Here is a 15,475-nt window from a genome sequence, read left to right on the forward strand (position 1 = left end):
GAACTATGGATTTTAACAGCAACAAAGACACGAGATCTCACATCGGCAAAATTCTTGCTTCTCTGGCTTACTTAGAAAAGAAACAGATGTGTGCCTGCGTTCAGTTTGCATTTTGTGATGTCAGGCATTGCAAAAGGTTCACGAAATATTCCAGAGGACATTTCTCAATCTAAATCTGGATGTGATTAGGCTCTGATTAAAATGGTTTTGATTAGTTTATACACTCAGGTAGATGAGGGATTGCATTAAAGTTCTTGGTTTACCCTAATAAGCCATTGAAGCTGCAGTCTTTCACTTTGGTACATGCTGTTCCTATGACAACTGCTTCACTGTCATGACATGGTATTTAAGAATTCCCCTGTATTGAGACAAAATCTCATTGCATTTCACAGTAAGATTACATTCCAAACAGATGGAGCAGGTCATAGGATTTTTATTTTTATTTTTATTTCATCCAAATCCTCCACTAGAACATAAGAACTTTGTAAAAGTGTAACCTGTTTTCCTACCTCTCTTACTGTGTCCCTGCATGTGTTTATCTGTAAGAGTGTCACAAGCTTGCATCTGACTTGCTCTGGGAAAAAAAATAGGTCATCCTTAAAACAAAAAGGGGTGCAGTCAACATAGCAACCGTCTGCTGTTTTTTTATTGGCTGACTTGTTTCCATAGTAACAGGTTAACCTTGAGGCTGCAGTTGGAGACCAGTTTGTTGTCTAGGCGAATCCAGCATTTATTAAGAGCTCTGCTAAGTCAAGATGTCACCCATGTTTTAGATCTCCATCAACACTGAAGAAAGGGTCTGCATGTTGTAGCAACCTAGTGAGAGCACAACACAGTCTCTACAGAAAAGTATTTACCCTCTTTAAATTATTAAACATAGAATATTTTGGGGGGAATGGTACAAGGTTCTCATATTGTACTGCCATCTCAAAATGTGGAGAGAAGTGAAATTTTTAATGCAGTGTTTCCAAACTTTTTTGTCTTCGGTACTCCCAGAGCTCCATGAGGATCAAGTGCTGTTCTTCTATAACATTAAACCATACATAATTTTAAATCATATAATGCCAGATATTTACAAATACATTGAGAAATTATTTGCCGATATGCCATTTCTGTCGTTAAACGCTTGTGTGTTAAATGTCTTATGCATTCTCAGCCCAAGTCTCCATTGTTGATTCCATAACGTTTTAACAGCGGCTTCAACTATTGATTATTTATATATATATAGTACAGACCAAAAGTTTGGAAACACCTTCTCATTCAAAGAGTTTTCTTTATTATCATGACTATAAAAATTGTAGATTCACACTGAAGGCATCAAAACTATGAATTAAAACATGTGGAATTATATTTGGAATTATATACATAACAAAAAAGTGTGAAACGACTGAAGATATGTCATATTCTAGGTTCTTCAAAGTAGCCACCTTTTGCTTTGATTACTGCTTTGCACACTCTTGGCATTCTCTTGATGAGCTTCAAGAGGTAGTCTCCTGAAATGGTCTTCCAACAGTCTTGAAGGAGTTCCCCGAGAGATGCTTAGCACTTGTTGGCCCTTTTGCCTTCTGTCTGCGGTCCAGCTCACCCCTAAACCATCTCGATTGGGTTCAGGTCCGGTGACTGTGGAGGCCAGGTCATCTGGCACAGCACCCCATTACTCTCCTTGGTCAAATAGCCCTTGATGCCTTCAGTGTGACTTTACAATTTTCATAGTCATGAAAATAAAGAATTTTATTGAAAAAGCTTTAAATTCACGGACCAGCACTGAAAACATGTATGTGCATGTCTAATGTGTGTATGTATGTTTGTTCCATTTCGAACGATCTCTCCAATTGTTTAAATGCTATGGGTAAACTCCTGTGTACTCTGATACTAAAGCCTGATTTGATCATGTTCGTGTAGCTGCATGAACCAATGGCACTTCAACCTACCAAAAGGGGTGAAGACGACTGCTATATAAGTTGGATTTGTGTGCCATTTCGTCAAAATGTTCTCCTTTAGGGATCATCTCCTTGCTGGCTATGCAAGCAAGAAGCAGAAGAGAAGAAAGAAGCTCAGCCTTCTGCTCACCACTGTGAGAAGAAGCCACTGGCAGCGGAAGAAGCTTGATGCCTTCATCTGCAGCAATCTGGCTTTTAAAAATATTTTCTGAATTTTTACTGCAAAGTTGTTGCAAATGTCGCGGTGTGAGTGTGGCTCAATGCAGATGGGCAGGGTGAGTGCATCTCCTTTCTGGGCAGCGGCCACGCAGGGTGTGCTTTCACTAAGGCGTAATGTTCTCACTGCAATAACATGAGTCTCATCCTTCTCTGCTTGCAGATCGCCTTTATCCATGAAGGTGATCCTCCCCTGCCTGCAACCAGCAAGCTGATCCACATTCTAACCCAGGCTGTCGAGGATCTCAGCCTAGTATGGTTAGCTTTGCAAAAGTCTGTCCATGGCCTCCTTGAAGAGTGGTTCCTGAAAGGATGCCATCAACCATCCTCCCACCAGCAGGCCAACCCTTTACTTATGGCAGTTCACGAAGGAACTCACCAGGATGTGATGTGCCCCTGCCGTGAATTGGCATGGCATGCTGGTTTACAATGGCAGGCAATGCAGCTGTTTCAAGATGCCAGAAGGCTCTATCTCCTCAGCAACCTGCAAAGCCAGTGACACCTCAGCCTAAGTGTGAGCCTAAACTCCAGTAGAGCCCCTGAATATCGAAACACTAGCCGTTTCCTAGGCATCAAGATCCCCGCCACAGAGCGATGCTGGACCCTGAGCCTCATACTGATAAGAGCATTTCTCCTCTTCTCATTACCACGAATGTCAGTTCCCCACCCTTGTTTAGCAAACTGCCACTCAAAAAATTCAGACCACTTTTCATCCAACCAAATGTCGGCTGCATCCTCTGTGATTCCTCTGGACATGCTTCACATGCGGCCCTTCAAGTATTGGCTCAAAGCCCATGTCCCTTCCCATGCTTGGTGTCTTAGATGTTTTAATCTCATGGTAACCCACTGCTGCATCAGAGCTGTGGCCCCTTGGTCCTTGTCTGTTTCAATCAGGCGTCCCGTTGGAACTGACCTCCAGAAGGAAGGTAGTCACAACAGATGCCTCTAACTCAGGTTGGGGAGCTCTGTACAACTTTATAAATTGCCAAGGTGGTCTTAAGTCATGCTGCCTTTACAGGTTGGCTCGATGCCTCCTTTTATAGGCACAGGGCAAACTACTCTCACTGAGAGCAGTTCATGTACCGTGCAGACTGAACAAGGGAGCAGATATGCTGTCCTGGGGCAATAGGACATAGCTCTACGAGAATGGAGACTACATACCCAAATGGTTCAAATGATCTGGTCTATCTTTGGAAGGGCAGAGGTGGACCCCTTTGCCTCAGAAGACAACTTTCACTGCCCGTTTTTTTTTTTTCAAAGCAGCAAGATGCCCTGGACTACAATTGGCCTTGCATTCCTTCCCCCCGGTTGCCCTACTTCCTCAGGTCATCAGACAGGTCAGAAAAGTCAAATGTTAGGAACTCTTGGCAGTCCAACTCTGTAGGAATCAGACGTGGTTGCCCAAGTTGATTCAGCCCCTGAACAGGAGTGTTTGAAGCTCCTCGTGAGTGTAACTAGAGCTCTGTCTACAAGATGGCTCTATGCCCTTAAATGGTCAGTGTTTTCTCACTGGTGTGAGGCATGAAATGAAGACCAATCCTCCTGTGACTTGTCCTACATCTTAACTTTTCTACAAGATCTGCTGGACAAGGGGTGCACCCCTTACAAGCTTAGAGTATATGTGGAGGCTATAGAGGAAAATCATTCTCTCTTGGCTGGCCAATCAGCATTAACAACGTTGTCTCTTACGGGAGATTAGCTTGATCATGGCTCATCGGTGCTTCCTAGGGCCAACGGCCAGGGTTTTTTGGCCAGACGAAAAGGGGGCTAGAGGAGTGGTATGCGTCTAGGAGTTTCTCTGCGTCTAGAGAGCGTCAGCGCCGTGGATCATTTTATAAAGCTAACAGCTTACACCAGCATTAAAAACTTTTTAAAATAAGTTGAGCTTATCACAATCGTGTATCAGTTATAAGTATCGCCTCAAGAGTTTAGCTCCGTGTAGCCTGTCATAAAAATATAATAATGTTTTTTGTTTGGGTACTTATAAAAATATAGAAATGATCATTCTTTCTAAATGTGATGTGTATATAGGCTACTGTGACTACAAATAAACAGAATCGACTGAATAAGCAGGCTATGTTCATTACACTTTATTATTGTGTGACTAATGTTCAATCCTTATAAATTAATTCATTATAATCAATGTATCACTTTCTATAATAAAACATTAATACAAATGTTGCAAACAAACAACCGCTTTTATCATGTTCAGTTTGTGATTGCGCTAGTTCCAGTGACTTATTTCTTATTAGTTTTCTGCTAACTTCTCTTTGTTGGTGAAATTCTGGGGTTCATAAAGTTGTTCCTAAGAGGCTTGTAAAAGGCAGGTTTTAGTGAAGCGCAGTGGAACTTCTGGCCTGACAGTGGAAATGCAACGCCATTTTTGGCTCACACTGGCCAGACAATAGAAAAGTGGCTATTGAATCTGCCTCGCCCTTTAATTATATTCCTCAGGCCCCTATGGGGCCCTCATTTTGAGTTACTCCAGTCAGCCGACTTGCGGCCCCTATTTGCCCCTGGCTTTAGTGTCAGTCAAGTGAGTGGGTGACCTGCAAGCACTGTCAGTAAGTGCTTCAAATCTTGAGTTTGGGCCTAACAACTGCTATATGCAAAAATTGCTCTCCACTCCATTTAAAGCAAAAGTCATCACCCTTTTAGCACTCTCTAGCACCAATTAAGAAGGTTAACAGGGTCCTAATCCACTCTGCCTAGTTTGGGTCCTTATAGTGTATGTTGAGCACTCTGGCCTGTTTCGGCACTCAGAGCTGCTCTTTGTATGATTCGGAGGCCACTCTAAAGAGCTGCCAGTCACCAAGAAAATCTCACTTGATAGTGGATGCTAGTGGTGTCCCCGAATAAAGATTTTTATAGTCTGATTGGAATTCTCGAATCTTGCCAATATTCGACATAGTCTCTCTTGGCTGTTTGGGAGCAGGAGATGTTTTTTGGGAGTCTGACATTCGACAGCCATAATTAACAGACGTAAATACACAGGGAGCATCGCAGATACAAATGGGGTAAATAATGTTTTATGTTTTGATTAAAAGATTTAAAAAAAACTAAATTAAAAAAAAAAAAATTACCATAGTGCTCTCATTATAACGTTAGCCTATATGACAGTAGTTAATGTTCTGCATTTCTGTTTTGAGCTTCATCTGCTGAAGATGACAAGTAGAGATACGCATTTGATATCAATTTTTTTTCAATGGGATTAAATTCATAATTTCATATAGAATACACTTTGTTATTTACACAACATAACGTTAATAATAGGACTTATCCTAATATTACCCTATCTGCAAAAAGGGCCTGAATGCACATGAATGTATCTGCGTGGCTCTGAATGAACTCATTTTGTGGAGGCGTTCTTCAAGCAACAAATTGCAGAACAGGGCATTACACGGCAGCTAAACCCTAAAAAACTTTTAACTGTTATATTATAAGTGTTCTCAATATAATGATGTGTATGACAGTCCCAGTCATAGTTGTTAATATTCTGCATTGTTGTATGTCCTGCTCGCCCTGCACGCTGAAGAGATAATCACCATAATACTACAATGAAGAGCTTGACTCAACTAAATGCATCTTATATCAGGTAAACAATATATCCACAACATATATAAACCATCTGAAATGTTTTGAAATCGCTTGTACCCTATCTGATTGAAAAAATCCAGTCTCTGCCTGTGTCAGTTTGAGTCTTGTTAAAGTTGTAAATCCCTGCCTCCAAAATGCTTCTCAGTCGGTCACAAATTATGGAAAGTGAAACATAAATCTATTGGGGTGGTTGGATTTATTCACACACTTTAAAATATTAATTTGAAGCTTCTTTCCTTTCAGATTCTTATTTACAGTTTTATCATATAATATAATCAATGATATAATCATTATAATAGGCTGTATATTAACTTATTGGGAGAAAACCTGTAGTTCTATATGAAATTAGACATTTGAGCTCCCCCATACATTAAAATGGCAAAATCATAACACCCTGCGAATATTAGACTGTGAGATTGGTAGTCGAATCAGGCTTCTTGAATGGCATTCTAGTGGCTTGGGTCTCATTATTAGCTCATGCCTTTGGCGTGTTGAAGCACCATTGGATGCTTAAGAGATTGATGATGTTTGGTTAATTTCAGCTAAAGATTCAAGTTAAATGCTTTGATAGCTGCCCTTTTGGTAAAACAGACAAAATTCTAAAAAAAAAAAAAAAAAGTTTCCTCCATTTTGTTGAAATAGATGTCATATCTATCTTTTCTAACTATTTTCTAATATTCTATGGCTTTTTGCTTTAACATCTAACTTCTAACTATCTCTGCACTTTTCCTGTACTTGGTCATTCATTATTCAATTCCAACATTTTTTTAAAAGATTCTATTAAGATTGTAAAAAAAAAGAAAAGAAAAGAAAAAAAAAACAGCTAAGGTCGACTGTCTATAAACTCTTACGTAAACAACAAATGTTTCCCAAATTTATCTTAGTTCCATAGTTGGTTTTGAGTGTCCTTACTGAACCAGCAAAATCACGATAAGACAGGTTCTGCCCCCTGGTGTTAATGCTGCAGCAGCACATATGAAAAAAAAACATCCACCCTGTTCCTTTGGAGCTATACCTCAAGAATGATCAAATAGAAATTTCTCTTGAAATTGTTAAACTGAGGGAAATAAACAATGTATTGAAATGATTGCGGCATTATCAAGTGTTTGAAATATATATATTTATATATATAATGTTTTATGTGTAAAGCCAATAAACAGCCATATGGATCCAGCCATTCATTCATTTGTATATTTATATAAACATACAAATTAATTCTTATTAATGTATAAAAGTGTAGAGTTTGAGCATTTTGAACTATTGTTACAGTGTTTAAGGAACAAAAAGTCTTCTAAAATAAGATATCAAAACATAGATATATTTACTGATATTTATTAAATATCAGTAGCTTCATATTTACTGAAACTTTTTACTGTTTTAGATCCCATCATGAACACGTGTTCATAAAATTAAGTGCTACAGAACACTGTGCCTCATGAGTGTGCTGGCAAATCTATTTTTTTGTTCCTGGTTGGTTTTATGAAATTACAGTAAGTGTTGATCCTCACTAGAAACAACTGCCTGAATTGCTTGAACAAAGTGGCAAGTCTCTGATGAGCAGCTTTGTGGTTCTTGATGTTCTCCATCACTCCATGATCAAGTCCCATCTGTCCCAAAGTAATCTTTCTTATATTTAGGTACACCACCCATTAAAAATTTGGATCAGTAAGAATGTTTGCTAACACTTTTCAATAAGGTCCTATTATTTCAAATTAGTTAATGCATTAACTAACAATGAGCAGTATTTATTAATCTTTGTTAACATTAGTTAATAATCAAATTTGTGGCTCAATAAAAAAAATTGTTATCAATTTTGAAAACAGTTATGCTGCTTAATATTTTGTGAAAACAGTTTTTCAGAATTCTTTGATGGACAAATGTTCAAAAGAAAAGAATTTATTTGAAATTTACAATAAATTGTAAATGTCTTAATTGCTACTTTTGAGCAATTTAATACATCCTTGCGAAATAAAAGTATAAATTTCTTTATTTAAAAAAGCTTAGGTTAACTTTTGAATGGAAGTGAATGTCAGGAAAACTCACCTATCCCTGGAATGACATGAAAGAAGTCATCTAGGCTCGTATCCACAGCAGTGGTGATGATTTTGACATGAGGAAAGGTGTGAGCCAACACAATCTTGTCTTCCTGGACATCTTGGTCCCGTACATACACACACTAACATTCAACAAATTAAAGCCATTGTATCGTTTTCACAATGAAATGTGGTACAGTACCTTAATACTTTATTCCCAAAGAAGAGAATCAAATACGTCTTGTGTAAAAGTGTGAACTGTACAGCCATCCAGGGTTTGCAATGTTTGTTTTTACATTTTGGAAGGAATGAGGTCAATAGCCACATACCAGCAACACCCTCACTGCCATCATGGCCGCCGCTCCTGTGGAAACGGTGCTGTCCATCAATATCACATGGTGCTCACTGATGTCTCTGGGCAGTCGCAGGTAGTGCAGCTAAATGTGTGTGTGTGTGTGTGTGTTGCCGGGGGGTTGGGGCGAGTCTTAGTTACCAAGGAAACAATGTGAGAAAGAGGGAACCACAGCCACCAAAAAGAATGAAACTCAGGAGTCAGGATCTCTGTTACCATGGAGACAGAGACCAACAGGCAAAATGGACATAAAGGGTTTGCTAACAACCTAGAAAATAACAGAGAAAAGGCCATTTTTTCTAGAAATTTGCAGATTAGTCTGGATCAGAATCTTGCCAATTGTCTTTGCACACAGCTCTCAGAGCAGGTTCCATGGTCTCACCGTCTAAAGAGAATGGACACACTTGTGATCTAGGAGACAGGAGGACAAGTGCTGCTTCAAAACCAATATGATTTCAAACAAAGATTTGATGAAAAATACCCTTTCCACTAAATCTGGGTCCCTCGTACTCTTGGCCTTGCGGTGTCTGGAAGAAACAGGCCTGTGAAAAGAACAAATATTTATGTGATGATACACAGTACAGCTGAGAAGAAAATATTCTGCTCTGTATTCATTGGGATAAATAGAAGGATGACAAAAGGTCATAGAGGGATAGGAAAAGGTCATCAAAACATTTATATTAAGGCAGTCATATTTACTTTAATACTTAACCATAAACCATATATTTATATTTATTTAAATAATTACTTTCAAATTAACAGGCATATTTTTGATCAATTATAAAAAATGAAAAATAAAGTGAATCATTTAAAAATATGTATTTTTCATGCAAACCGTCTTATTAATTATATGGCATTTAATGTAATTAATTCAATCGTACTGTAACAATCATATAAGTGTTATTCATTGCAGTTAGTTTGATTGATTAACTGGCATTTCACATGATTTATTCAAATAGAAATTGTAGTTAAATATTGCAGTGTGTTTAATCAACAGGCATACATATTTAGTTCACTTCAATTGTTTGTTGACATATATATGATTATTAGAAATTAATTATAATTAATTAGCTGCCATTTCGTAATTCATTCAAATTAAACTTTTATTGATATGTGTGAATAATTGTTACTCATTTGATTATTTAACTGGCATATATAATTAATTCAATGAAAAGTTTTTATTGATATGTGCAATTATTATTATTATTATTATTATCAATTAATTCGATTAATTAACTGACATGAAGGTCATGGAATTAATTCCACTGTAATTTTTGAATCAAGCCTTAGTGATCATTTAAATCAAAGATTCAGCTTTGATTGCACAATAATATCAAACTCTGGAAAAAAAATACAATGAGTGGCACACATACACACGCCTCGGAGGGCAAGAAAGACGTTTTCAATAAGCAACCGCTTCAGTCTCTTTGAGTAGAAGATGAACTCGTCACGGCTAGTGTCTTTGTTCCTTAAAACAAACAGAAAAATTGAGGAGGAGTACATAAGAGACGCTGAGAAAATGGTAAAGCAGGCCAGTGAGTCATTAGCCTGATTCACACATGTGAGGAATTCTGAATGGCAGCCGGAACAGATGAATGGATTCCAGAACACACTTCAACAACAAACATTAACATTTAAAAGTAGCATTTCTTTTGATGTGCTTCATAGAACTGATTCATATGACACTCATCTAATGATGGTGTGCAGACCACCGATCTGTGGTGCGCTTTCCAGCACACTGAGAGTCTGAGGAAGCGGCTGGGACTGATGGGCCGTGGCCAGGTGCACCCTGAGAAGAGACATAGAGCAAATCCGCACTGTCAAAGAGAAAAAAAGATTATTCAAATCTAAATGAAAGACACTTGTACACCAGTGCATGGCATTTCTAACACTGTCACTAAAGGATCTATGTGGGCAGTTTTTCTTCATTTAAAAACATAATCATGGGTTTTAGTTCTGTATAAATACACAACTAGCCCACAGAATGTTTTTATATTTTTTAAAAAAAGTAAATTTCTTCATAGAGTGTAAATTTGTGTTTATGTATGAGGGTGTGTGTGTGAGAGAAAGAGGAAAGGCTTCTCTACCTGAATGCATGCAGCAGAACAGAGATGGAAGACAAAAGTGAAAACCAGTGAAGGAGAACGAGTGAGAGTGTGAGAGAAGTGATCTTCTTGAAAAAGTACCAAAAGGAGAACCGTTTACTTACGTTTTCCCTAAATTCACAGGCAGAGGGCGCCGTTTTGATGTGTAGTGTGTAAAAATATGAAGAAAGCTGAAGTCTATTCAACATGCCACAAAGAGTTTGGCATATTGCATAAATTGGACTTGACTGGAATGCTTATATTTTAATATATTACCCATTGTATATTCTACTAATGATAAAGAGCTAAATTAGTTTTGTCAGGCAGGGGACTGTCAGAAATTTGACTGTAAAATATGTATTTTTTTATGTAAGTTGTAAAAAGAAAATATTATTATTATTGTTTTATTTTTTTTTACACATCTCATCTAGGGTGGACTATGTGACCACAAAAATAGGTGCATAACTTCTCCTGGGCTGGAAGAATGGATAAGCTAAGTTCACAGGACACTACCGTAATGCCCTTCTTCACTCACCTCTTCTAGCTGGCTGTGAACATGCTGAATGATTAGGTCAATGGCCACCATGTTGCCTCCACCTGTGTGAGAAGGAGAGAAATGAATAATTATAACATCTGTAACTTGAAATTATTCACTGCAGAAATGCATATATGCTCACCACGTGGCACTACAATGTCTGCAAGTCTCATGGTGGGTTCGATATACTGCCCAAAGGCTGGTTTTACAAATTTATTGTATTGTTTAATGACACCCTCAATGTCCAGTCCTCTCTCTGTGATGTCCCTCCTCAGCCACCGTACCAGCCAGATATCTGAATCTGTATGTACAAAAGTCTTCATGTCCATCACCTGCAAAAAGAGAGAGAGAGAGAGAGAGATTTTTAAGAGAAATTTTAAGGCAGAATCAATATTATGCTTTCATTGTTTTCATTAGCATATAGACCTTATTCCTATTCTTTTCTTTATTGGACTAAAAGCCACAGAAGTCTAAATCAATTAAATTATATAAAATTTTGATTTAATGAGATCCCTTTGCGATGAATTTTGATAAATGGTACCTCCTCAACATCTCCCTTACTTCATCACCAAAACATTTTTATCACTTACTTTGCTTTGAATTTTTATCAGTATTTACAAAACATCCAGAAACCGCAACATTTCATCATACCTACAAGAGCTCTTTGTCTGCAAAGGACAAGATGCCTTCAAAGATAATGACACTAGCACCATAGACATTTTTCTGGAAGAGTTTGAAATGAAAAAGCAAAGGCTATCAAACTGAAATCTTTCCCATGCCACTCTTATAAATTATGACACTATCTGGTGTATATATTTTTAATATACTTCTGGAAAGTATGTGAAACATCTGCCAATCACACTCACCCAGTCTTTCTGGTGTCCATGTGTAGTGAAGTCACACTGGGATTTTTGCACTTTTCCCCTGTTTAAGTTTCTGCAGCGTGGTCACAAGCAGTACAAATTCGAAAGCTCCTGGATGGTCAAAGTTAAAATCATTGCTGGCAGCCAGAGCTTGTTTTACTGGAGACAGGACCTGCAGATGGATAACATAAAGGTTGCATGTCTGATCATTGGTGGGGGAGACACAGACACCAGAAAGATCACAATCCTGCCCTATAACCATATGTGCATTAACAGCAATGCAAGGGATGCTATTATATTCTGATCACATACATGTCATCTGAGGCTGTCATTAATATGTGAGTATTAGTAAAAACATGTCAGGGGCTACATAAAATTAAAATAAAATAAAAAAATGTGAAAAAAAATGCTGTCATCAACTCTTGTTTGTTTGATTTTTTGTTGTTGGGATGAAGAAGGAAGGAGAGGGATTACAAAGACTTTCAGAAGTACTCGATTTACCAGATTAACTTCTCATGGTGGAGCAATCGCTCTTTCAGATCTCACCTTATAAAATGAGTCCATAGACAGCAAAACCGCCCAAGGAACATCCAAAGCTTCAGTGATTTTATTGGCTACAGTAGTTTTTCCAGAGGCACTGCCAACACACAGACCTATAATAACACGAATACTTCATACAAACATTCAAATTTAGTCAAATTTCGTTAAGATTCAATCTACAATAAAACCTAAAATGCAACAATCTAAGCCAGCACTGAAAGTATCTTATTTGACTGATCATTATATGAAGTCATTTGTATTTTTCTGTTTTTGTCTACTCTTACCAATAACAATGGCCTCTTTAAAGTGGGCTCCATGTTTATTGTAATAGGGCGGGCGGCCGGCTGTGTAGATGGTACATGTGCGAGGGGAGCAGTGGAGGTTCTGTTTTACCCAAAAAGTGTGAACAACACACTTTCTCTGTGTTTCTATCAAAACATTTCTGCCCAGCTCAACCAATGGGGTGCGTTTGGGTGATGCAATCTGTATGTCCAACCAATGGGATACACGACGAGTGTTTGGGAAACCTTATTGACAACAGTTATTTTTGCTTTTCTATTTGGTGCCACTAGAGGTACATAAATTACACACTTAAATTATTATTTTTCAGTTCCATAATGTTTCATGCATAACACTAAAAACTAAACTAAACTAAAAACAATATAAAACAATATAAAATGAATGAAAACTAAATATAAAAACAAAAGCACATACATGACAAGCAAATCACCTAAACTTTAATATATTTTTTTTAATTTACATTTAATATTTACAAGTTTAGAAATACTATATACAATAAATGTTACTAAAACAAGAATGGTGGGCATGTGTGTGAATTGATGTCTAAACTATCTTGTACAATATGTCATAAAATTGACAATCAACTGATTCAACCTAAAACTGAAACAAACAGCCTTTCAGTCATAAATCCTACTGAACTAATTGAACATGTTGAAAACAGCAGCACGATATCTTTCCACCTTCATCATGTCAGTGTCATACACAACCTGTCACTCTCACTCAACTTGTATCAACAAGAGTGAGTGACTAAATCAGGCCACCAGTTGCAGCACAATCACAACAGCTCAACAACACACAGCAAAAGAGAAAGCTGCTGCTAAAATGATGGTAATGTATTAGCCAAAAGACATAATGTCTTAGAAAAATTATAAGGCCCTGAAAAAACTGCACCTGCAGCACTCTAAACCATGTTGATGATCTACTCTTTAATTGCATATGTCACTCTGTTCAGATTATTCTCAAATGAGTTGACAAAACAGCAATGAATTAACCTTTTAAAAGCTAACCAGTTCAGTCCATTTAATAACTTACCCTGCATCTGTATTGAGGGCCCAGCAGCCTGATATTCTGGCCCCTGCGTTTCCAGGCAGCGTGCTCAGCTAAAATAGTCTGATGGCTGTCTTCCATATGAGCAACAAAGGTCACATTCTCATCGAAGCTCAAACAGCCCAACACAGATAAAGCAGCTAATAATCACAGCTGAAGCACAGATTCAGAGTGCGGACATCATACCACGCTGAGCGCACTGCACGCCTGCTCTAAGAAAGCACCAGATCTGCAGATTTAACACTGGGATCTGCCTTTTTTTTCAGAGTAAACCTTGAAGTTAGAACTTAGCTGACCACTGAATAATGTATTCAAGAAACCCTTTAATAAATATAAATGTCTTTTCTTTCTGTCTGGATACTCACTCGCTCGCTCACAGTTTGTGGGGTTGATCGAATAAGAGGATCAGCTCTACAGGTGACATGAATTAAGAGAACCAAGAGACACAGAGAGCCTGGAAAGCTTAACTTCTCAGTTAGGTTTCACTTAAGAGTCAGTTTTGTATCAGACGTTTCTCTTAAAACTCCTTAGTTAAATAAAGCTGTAATAAAAAAATACAGATCCAAAACCCAATGGATAGCAAAAATCTGATAGTGATAGACAGTGTGAGACACAATCTCCTCGACTTATTTTGCTTTGCTAGTCTTTCCAAACCAGGGTTTCATTAAATGCTGGGTTTTAAGAGAGGACTGTAAGGGTTTTGTGTGTTGATGAAAAGCTGATAATTAATTAAATAATAATAATTCAAAATACATACATACATACATACACACACACACACACACACACACACACACATATATATATATATATATACATATATATATATATATATATATATATATATATATATATATATATATATATATATATATATATATATATATATATATATATAAACATTGAATAAAACATTTTTTTTTTTTAAACTTACATGCCATGTCACCATTAATCAACATCAGAGAAATGTGAACTTGCAAATGTCTTGCCAAATTATCGAATTATTTAACTTAGAATCTCACAGCATACTTGAAAAATTTATATTTGACCTTTTTATTTTTTATATTCATATTTCTGTCTGAAAAATTACCTAAAATATATCACCTTTACCACAGGTGCATATCCAAATTTTTGGTTCAAATGCTCTAGAAAAAGAGCTTTCCCTAATACTACTAAATGCAAGCAACAAGCATAATTTACAGTCGCTTTTAGCTATTAAAAATACATATATTCTTGTTGAGGTCAAAGAGAAACTAAAGAGATATCATTTGTGACTTGCTTTCATTTTGAAAGAGAGATTAAGAAAGAGAAAGAAACAATGTCTGAGTTAGCCACCTGCCAGACACCTACTCTCAGAAACTCTTTAAAAGCAAAATATAACTATATTCACTACAAAAAGAATGTGCATGGTCAATTAAAAGAATGTATTGGTATTGTAAAGAACTATTACATACACCACAATATGTTTTAATGAATGAGTCTATTAAATAGACACCTCAAAGGTCAAATCTCGGTTGGTGATCAGTTAGGATGTGATCTATCCCATGGTGCACTAATGGGAACACACGTAGCATCAGCGTCAGGAGGGAGACCTCAGTCTATAGTTCATTATAATAATAATAACGCGACATTAGCGCGCAGCAGCCGCCTGCTGAAACTGGGGCAGGAGGGAAGAAGGAAGGAGGTTAACTATGATTTACGTTCCTATGATGATTATTTTTTTTCATCACCAGAAAGATGGAACATTGCACTTCACAGTATGAATAACAGTTCCATAACATGCCAAAAATTATTAATTGGCTCGATGTGGGTCAACAGATAATGTCAGAGGTGCACCTTCTTCTAAACGCATCGAATCTTTCTCCTATAATTTATCTAGGCCATAGCCTATGTTTGTAGAATTGTGATCCCTGTTCAGTCGGCTTGAGTGTTTAACTCTCCACTCATATCTGATCACCATGAAGCTGC

The 15,475-nt window shown here is 37.3% G+C and overlaps 1 pseudogene; it reads right to left on the reverse strand.

Moving 5' to 3' along the window:
* Window positions 1–9,009: 9,009 nt before the first annotated feature.
* On the reverse strand, window positions 9,010–13,499 carry LOC128018141 (uridine-cytidine kinase-like 1; annotated as a pseudogene).
* Window positions 13,500–15,475: the final 1,976 nt, after the last annotated feature.

The sequence above is a fragment of the Carassius gibelio genome, chromosome A8 (assembly GCF_023724105.1).
Source record: "Carassius gibelio isolate Cgi1373 ecotype wild population from Czech Republic chromosome A8, carGib1.2-hapl.c, whole genome shotgun sequence".
NCBI lineage: Eukaryota > Metazoa > Chordata > Actinopteri > Cypriniformes > Cyprinidae > Carassius > Carassius gibelio.